This window comes from Bison bison, unplaced genomic scaffold, assembly GCF_000754665.1.
Source record: "Bison bison bison isolate TAMUID 2011002044 unplaced genomic scaffold, Bison_UMD1.0 scf7180017864199, whole genome shotgun sequence".
NCBI lineage: Eukaryota > Metazoa > Chordata > Mammalia > Artiodactyla > Bovidae > Bison > Bison bison.
In genome coordinates, this window is record NW_011494771.1 from 3,384,905 (window position 1) to 3,393,657 (window position 8,753).

At 49.2% G+C, this 8,753-nt stretch overlaps 1 long non-coding RNA gene across 1 annotated transcript; it reads left to right on the plus strand.

Annotated features, from left to right (window-relative positions):
- The first annotated feature begins 2,207 nt into the window (after positions 1-2,207).
- Positions 2,208-4,719, plus strand: LOC104991740. The gene is made up of 2 exons (XR_825636.1): positions 2,208-3,622; positions 3,754-4,719. It is a non-coding gene; the product is annotated as an uncharacterized LOC104991740 (long non-coding RNA).
- The last annotated feature ends 4,034 nt before the right edge of the window (positions 4,720-8,753 follow it).

Consider the following 8,753-nt stretch of genomic DNA (forward strand, 5'->3'; position numbering starts at 1 on the left):
GACATATATTAGTCAAAGTTATATCAGCTTCAAATAATGATTTGCTAACGTCTAGTCAGAATCCGCTGGCACACATAATAACTAGTATTCTTACAAATAGTCGCAGGACTTCCCTGGTGGTCCAGTGGTGAAGAATCCGTCTGCCAAGGCAGGGGACATGGGCTCAATCCCTGGTTCGGGAAGATTCCACATGCAGCGGGACGACTAAGCCTGTGTGCCACAAACACTGAGCCTACGTGCCCAAACTGCTGAAGCCCGCGTGCCTAGAGCCCACGCTCTGAAACAAGAGAAGGCGCCGCAACGAGGAGCCTGTGCACTGCAACGAGGGCAGACCCGGCTTGCCGCAGCTACAGAAAGCATGTGTGCAGCAACAAAGAACCAGCGCGGCCAAAATAAATAACCACAAACGTAGAGAAAGGTTGGGAGGAGAGTGCAGATCCTTTTTCTTTACAGAGGGAGCAAGTGACTGTCTGACACCCCATCACCCCAGAACATTTCAGTGTATATTTATTTCCTGAAGCCAGGACATTCTCCCCAGAACCATGTACCCCCAGCAAAATCGGGAAGCTGACACTGATACGTAACTAACATCCAGTTCTCATACCGGATTCAAATGTCACCAACTGTCTCCAATCAAGTGTTACATCTAGTTGTCACATCTCTTCAGTCTCCTTCAATCTGGAACTCTTCCTCTGTCTTTCCCTAACTCGCACAACCTTGATACTTGACACATAAGGCATGTCTTTAGTTTGAAGCACATCCCCCACATGCATGGCATCACCGACTCAACGGACATGAGTTTGAGCAAAGTCCAGGAGATGGTGAAGGTCAGGGAAGCCTGGCGTGCTGCAGTCCATGGGGTCGCAAAGAGTTGGACACATCTGAGCGACTGAACAACAATGTCCCTCTACTTAGGTTTATCAGATGTTTCCCCTGATTATATTCATGATCTGTATCTTCTTTTTTTTTTTTTTTTTGCATAATTGCAAAGTAAGAGTTGGAAGGAAGATTTCCTGGATGAAAGTAAATCCTCTAAGTTGACTATGATCCTGATGACAACCTTCATCCCATCATTTTTCACTGGTTGGGGGGAAAAAAGTGGAGAGTAGTCTAAGACTCAGGAAGGAATGGATGGTCTGCAGTCTGGAGAGGGATGATGGTTTCCATACAGCCGAGGAGATGCTGGCATCATTCACTCATGCCAGCTTTGCTTACAAATAAAAAAGAAAGAAAGAAAGAAAGAGAGAGAAACTTCAGAGTTCGGCTTAAAAAGATCTTTCAGACGGTGCCAGGTTGCTCCCTTTCCGAGCCCCCGCCTCTGTTGCAAAGTACAATACGTATGTTTATCTTGCTTCTAAGAAGGGGGATATTAAAATACTTGAGGATTTTCCCCTCCTCGCCCTGGCATGCTGACTCCCAGCGGCTGCACGGCCACATATAATGAAGTGTAAGAGCAACAGTCAATTATGGCCTTCGCAAACACAGGGACCTTTCCTGAGGTTGGAAGTCGCATCACTTGAAAGGCTGACTTTCTTCAAACTTCCAGGAACTGAGTGGCCCAGAGCCCGTCTATTTAAAGGTCAACCCAGCCCTGCTGTATTTGGAGGGCTGCCGCCAACATGAGCTTATTCTCGGCCCCTCTCCGCAGCCACCGCAGCGGGCCGTGAGCAGCACTCGGTTCCTTTCGAAGGGAGGCGAGGGGCGCCCAAGACAGAGGTCAGAGAGAGGGGGGAGGTGAGAAGTGACTCGTCGCCCTCCTGTTTCATGGGGGCAACCTTGGGGGCTGGTGCTTAAGACGGTGAACTCCTCCATGGCCGACCTTTGAAAACAATGACCACATCTCAGAATCAAGCCTCGTTTCCAATTTCCAGGGACAAGGTGATCCCTTTTGTCCCCCTCTTAGCTCAGCTCTCTGGGCCTGAGTGTTGGAGCAGCAAGCGGAGCGCAGGTGGCAGGAGACAACCCCCTAAGATAAGGCAACCAGAGAGACCACCTCACCCACCAGTGACTCACAGAACCTTTAGAAAATGTTTAACCCTTAGCTTGGTGTTAAACTCACACAACACTGCATTTACTTAATCCCACTCCTTGCTAACTAAGGTGGTAAAGAATACATCTGCAATGCAGGAAACTTGGGTTCAATCCCTGGGTCTGGAAGATCCCCAGGAGAAGGGAATGGCAACCCACTGCAGTATTCTTGCCTGGAGAATCCCATGGACAAAGGAGCCTGGCGGACTACGGTCCACAGCATTGCAAAGAGTCGGACATGACTGGACGACTAACACACTGCTTGCCTGTTGTTTACTCATCCCACTAACTGCGAGCGGACTCGGAGGTGACAGATGTGGAGAAATCACTGCTGACACCGCATCTATAATGTGCACAGGGTCTGAGTGGGTGGTGGGGACAGCTGACCAGCCCGAAGTCACCCAGCTAGTGAGAGACAGGGTCAGAATTCCAACGCCTACCTGTCTGACTCCAGGACACACTCTCCTATTTCGTCATTACCCTCCACACACACCCCTTGTTCAGGAAGTGAAGTAGCGCTTTGCTGGAAAGTATTGATCCCACATGCCAGGTACCTGAGGGCTTCAGGGAGGAAGTGGCATTTGAACATTGCCTTCAGTGGGGCTCAGAGAAAAAAGGAAGAGGGGCCCAGGAAGAAAGTACAATGCGAACTAAAGCCTGAATAGACAGATAATAACTGGTTGCCAAGGGTGAAGCCCGGAGTATCCAGGGTATCCAGTATTAGGACATCCAACAGTCCTTTGGGACGCTTTCCTAGTCCTGCATGCTGAACTTAGACTCTGCCAGTCACTGCACTGTGCCACCCCTCTGGGTCATCCTGATCCTAGTGACAATGCTGAGAAGTAGAGATTACCAAGGATTAGAGGAGTCTCCACTACAGACTCCCTGGTTACAGGGAGGCAGGGCTTACACCAGACCCAGGGCCATTGGGTACTAAGGCTAGTGAGCTATCCACCTGCCTTCTCAAGTTTTTTTTTTCTTTTTCCTTTCTGCTGAGGTCATTGTGGACACAGGAGAGGATGCTCGTGGGGAATGAAAGGAGGAAGAGAAAGAAAGGAAATACAGAGGGAGGGGAGGAAGGAGGGAAAACATGCCAGAACTGTGATTCAGTGCAGACCTTTCCGAGGGTCCGATTAGCCTGAAAAGACTTTGAAACCCGAACCAACAAAACCAAACACTCAGGGAGCCAAGCCAGAAAGCTCAGGCAGAGAATCTCCAAGACCAGACGTCATCAGAAGGGACTCTGGAAGGGACTTTGCTCAGAGGTCAGGTATCAGGCTGCACACTCCAGAAACAGAGATGAAGATCCCTGTGTGAGAGCTCACAGGGGAATGTGCTCAGGAGAAAGGGAGCGAGGGATGCAGGACCCACAGGCTGGGCGTGGCTTGGACTCCAGCCTCAGCCTGAGCTCACCAGCAGCTCTGGTAGTTAAATGGGACCACAGGGCTTACTCCCACTTCGAAGCAGGGGGTCTGGCCTTTTGTACCCCTGAGTCAGCAGAGACTGGGGGTGGTGGGGGGTGAGCAACTTCCTGGATGAGGCAGCAGATCTCCAGAGAAGCCGACGCCAGACCGTGAACTTGAACAGCTGGGGGGTGAGTGTGCCGGTCCGGTAAAGGGGGTCCGGGTGGGACATCAACAGCATTTATTACAATTAGTCATAATTTAATGACTGGGAGATGACCAGGAAGGACAACAGGCCCCGTTTTTTTAACATTTCCTGCAGAGTCGGGCTGCCTAAGCCAGAGCCTGGGTCAGGGCTGAATCTGCCTTCCAAGTGAGTGTGGAAACATCTGGGAAGTGACAGACACAGAGGGTGAGCACAGCCCCAGGGGAAGACGGCCGGACGGAGACGCGCGTCTGCGGGGCGTGAGACACGAAGGCCGATTGAAGGTCATCTCTCTTCTCTGCTCCTCCCTCCCAGAGAGGGCCAGCATATGAAGTCAAAGGAAACAGGCCGAGAACACGGACTTAACTCTCCCACCTAAAAAAACCCAGCAGGATTGGTCTATGATAAGCGTGTAGATCTCTGCAAGAGATTATATGATCAGATATTTCCAATGAATTACCAATGGGTTTATGCCTGGCATGCAGCTAGAGCTAAATAAAAGCTGAGTGGCTTGTCAGCTGTACAGATTGTAACCTCCGCCTCGGGCTTAACGACGACCTCCTAAACTTTTCCCAGAGAGGTGGTGGAAATGAGGTGGAGAGCCTCATTCGTGCGTGAGTTTTGCCGCCGTTGGATGGTTCTCAGTCGGCCACATCCTGATTTTTTTTTTTCTGTTGTCTCCACACGTCCAGCAACAGATGAGAATAAACAAAAGGAGCCCTCTCCATACAATGGAATATTATTCAGCCGTGAAAAAGAATTAAGTATTGATATATGCTAGAACTTCCAGGGATGAATCTTGGAAACGCTGTGCTAAGGGAAACAAGTTAGTATGTGTCCATGTGTATGAGGTGGCCAGAAGAGACAAATCCACAGAGCCAGAAGGCAGACAGGTGGTTCCCTAGGATGGGGGCGGGGTGACTGCTAATGAAGACAATCTTTGAGGGTGATAAAATATTCTACAATGGACTGCAGGGATAGTAGCACAGTTCCCCTAGCATGCTGAAACCTCTTACTGTACACTTTAAATGGGTGACTTGTAGGGTATGTCATTAAAGCTGTTACTTTAAAAAAAACAAAAAAGTTCTGCTGTCATAGGAAGGAATGACAATAACACCACCAATGATGGGTTCCATTCACTGTACAGAAATGTTAGTTGGGGGACTTCTCTGGTGGTCCAGTGGCTAAGGCTTTGTGCACCCAATGCAGGGGGCCGGGGTTCAATCCCTGGTCAGGGAACTAGATCCCACATGCAGCAAGTAAGGCCACAATTAAGAGCTGGCACAGCTGAATAAATAAATATATATTAAAAAGGAAAGAAAGAAATGTTAGCTGGTGGCCTCTGTAATACAGCGTGCTAGGCCCGAACAAGTCCCCAGACCACACCCTCCCACCCAAAACAGAGAGAAGATACCACCATTGGAAAGCCTTTGGACAAAAGGCTTTCAGAATACAGCTGCCCTTCAACCTCCAAAACACCCTGATCTTCACAATCCAAAGCCACTAAAGAGGGGCCACGCAGCAGCCCGCCAGGAACTCTTATTTTGTCTCCTGCCTCAAGCAATTCCTAAACAGTGGGAGTTAAATATTTATAAAGCAGTCACTGTTTGTTTAATGTTCGATCTGTACTTGCGAAGCACGGTGCAGGGAAATGCTGAAGTGACAGCTGATTATACAACACAGGGAAGCCCTGTGCCAGGGAGCCTGACACTTACCAGGAGTCCAGCCTCACCTTCCAGCCCAGCCCGGCCACCCTCGCCTCCTCCTCAAAGCGTGCCCGCAGGTTGGGGGTAGGGTGGGGGGGGTCTCCAGTGTTTAGTCTCCTCTTTCCCAGCGCCCGTAGAATAAGACAAAATAGTCCTTTCTTCCAAAAGCCACAGGGCACGTGGCTCTTACTGGGATAAAGCAGTTTCAGTGAAAGTGGGGTGCCGCAGGGTCAAGGTCTGCCTTCCATAGACCCCACCACACACAAAGGGTGGGGGGCTCCAGGCCAGAACAGCAAGATGCATATGGAGACCAGGAACGCCTTCTGAGGCCTCCCCAAGGTCATCCCCTTCGTGCTTGTTCAGGCAGCTCCAACCTGAACACCAGACAACAAAACTGAATGTTCGCAAGCAACTCCCGGGCCTCACATTCCTTTCAACCTGATGCATCTCAGTTATCCCCACTGCAAAAGATGCCGGAAAGCCCCACCGGCTTCCCAGAGTTACTCCTGAGCTTTAATAAGATGATCCTTTATGGCAGGGGTCCCCAACTTTTGGGATCTAATGCCTGATGATCTGAGATAAAACTAATGTACTAATAACAGAAATAAAGTAGACAATAAATGTAATGCATTTGAATCATCCCCAAACTATCCCTCCCACCCTCCGCCCCAGGCCATGGAAAAAACTGTCTTCCGTGAAACCGGTCCCTGGTGCCAAAAAGGTTGGGAACTGCTGCTTTAAGGCATCATTGCTGTGTTGAGCAGGGCGACCACCACCACCTGCTTCCGATTCCTGGCTCAGCCCTCACCTGGCTGTGACCCCTGGTGATTCCGGTCACTGTCCCTGCCTTCTGCAATGGCTAATCAGCATATAAGCACACACCAGACAGAGGGAGGAAATGTTCCTTGTGGAGTACCAAACACTGCCCAAAACACACGTCAGGCATTCTCAGCGTTGCCGGGAAATTGCAGGGTGGGAAGGCAGCCACGAACGTTCCCCAGCTCCGGGACCCCTCAGCCCTCTGGGGCCTAGACATTCGGGACAGCAGCTGATATGCGGAGATCACATTGCCTGTTACACCGGGGAACGGCTCCACCAGAGCCTTTAACCCGCCTTGGCCATTCATTCTGGGGATCCCCACCCATCCTGTTTTCCCCAGGTCTGTCCGGCCGTCAAGGCAGAGGGAGGGCCAGCCTGCCACCCTGTCCCTCTGGTGGCAGTGCTGAGCCGGGGGGACACGGGCATACAGGGCTTCTCCCCTGCACGTGAGCCAACTCACTGGGGGATCTCTGATGAAGACAGTGACGGGGGAGGAAGGAAGCTGAGAGGTGCTGATCGAGCAGGGAAGTGGGTACAGTGGAAGCAAAGACCTGGGGAGCTGAGACTTCGTGGAGAAGAGGGCCCAGAAAAAAGCCACTTGAAGTGAAGCCACTGAAAATAAGGGCCAGATATTTATAGGGCCTGTGTGGGGAGGAACTTTATCTTGAAAATGCAAACTGCCACCATCTGCTTCGGATTCCCATCTCTACCGCTGACTGCGATCCTGGGCCACTCCTGTTACTTGGCTTACAGTCTGTTTAGGAGGCTATCTTGAAAAAGGAAACAGTTATAAATACAACATATTCTATATTCATAAATTAATCATATATTTTTTACACATTGTAAGTGTATACTATATCACTATACTATATCACTGATAACTAATTCTAAATATAAATGAGTCTAATTCTCATTTAACTAATTTTAAATTTAACTAATTCTAAATATAAAATGAGTCTTATGCTTAAACCTGAAGCTGTCACTTAAAAGTTTGCTCTGAGTGTTGTCCCCCAAAACAATGAATCAAATCACCTATACTTCCCTTTAAAAAAAAAAAAAAAGAATGAATGAATCTTACACTGAGCCCGTTGTAGCAAGTTTTCTCACAAAACACAAACTTCTTCACTCCTCATAATTAAAAGAATCATTTGCAAAAGACCCTTCGAGACTTCACTCATGTTCCTAAGACCTCTTTAAGTTTTTGTATTTTTAAGTCACTTTCTTGTAATTTACCTAGAGGGTCACCATCATTTTTTAATCTCCTTTTCATGGTAGCTGGCCTGATTCTGCCCGGGTCCCCGAGAACTTCCCCAGAGCAGGACTCAAGTCTCTTCCTGCTTCTCTTCCCCTGAGAGCAGGAGTCTGCAACCTATTTGGCACCAAGGATGGGTTTCGTGGAAGACAATTTTCTGCAGAAAAACTGGGGAGGTGGGGAGGGGGGACGTTCTGGGGATGATTCGAGTGCATTACCTTTACTGTGCCTTTATTTCTATTATTCTCACCTTAGCTCCGCTTCAGATCATCAGGCATCAGATCCCGGCGGCTGGGAACCCCTGGTGTAGAGCAAGCAGCTGGAGCAAGTGCCAGATATTTGCCCTTTACTTCTGTCTACAGCCCCCCACCCCCACACACCGTGAGGTCCCAGGAGGGCAGGGACTTGTGTCCACTTTCTTGGCCACTCCCATGGTCACCTGTGGTATTATCAGACTCTGGATCAGTGCCTGGTTCAGAGGAGGCTCGTGGCAAATGCAGCTAACTCAAGAAATCTGCCCACAGCACCTTTGTCTGCAGTCTGGGCAAGACGTGCAGTTACTGGTCGTGGCCCCCCTCCCTTGGACAGAACTAGTCCTGTCCCCCGTCTCTCCCAGTGCCATGTCACCGAACAAGTGGGCAACGTAAAGGACCAACACGTAGGTATTCACTATAGCTGCACATTAATGAGCCAGTCAAGAAACAGCGTCTTTCTTTGGCCCATGGACCAGAGATGCAGATGGTCTTTCTTGCGAAACACATCCTCCTGATTGTACAATTTCTGATTTCCCTTTCTTTAAAGCAGTGCAAAAGTTGAGTCATCAGCCAAACATATGGAATACAGCTTCCTTCGAGTTTTACTATTTTTTATTCCATTTCTTTTTTTTTACAGCTGTTCTGCCTCTCAATGATTTGGTGACAAGTTTTTAGCAAATCAACGTTATCCGTGCCTTCCAAAGTGCTCAACCTCGTTTTTCATGAAACAGCTCTGTTCTCATCGGTTTATATAATACATAATTACCAACACAACTCGCTTTGGGCCAGTACATGAGTCAAGGGGTAGTAAAAAGCTGTGAGGGCACACCAGTATCAATAGCTAACATTTAACGGGTGTTCACCCTGTGCCAAGAAACACTGTTCTAAGCCTTCACACGTATTAACTCACTTAATGCCATAGTCACTCTGGCAGGCAGGAACTAGCGTTACTCTGATTTTACAGATAAAGCATACCAGCACAGAGAGGTTATTTAACTTGCCCAGGGTCACACAGCTGGTGGGGCAGGGCAAAACTCTGAATTGGGAAAATTGGGCTTGTGAGCCTTCAGTGGGCCTGGGGCCTCA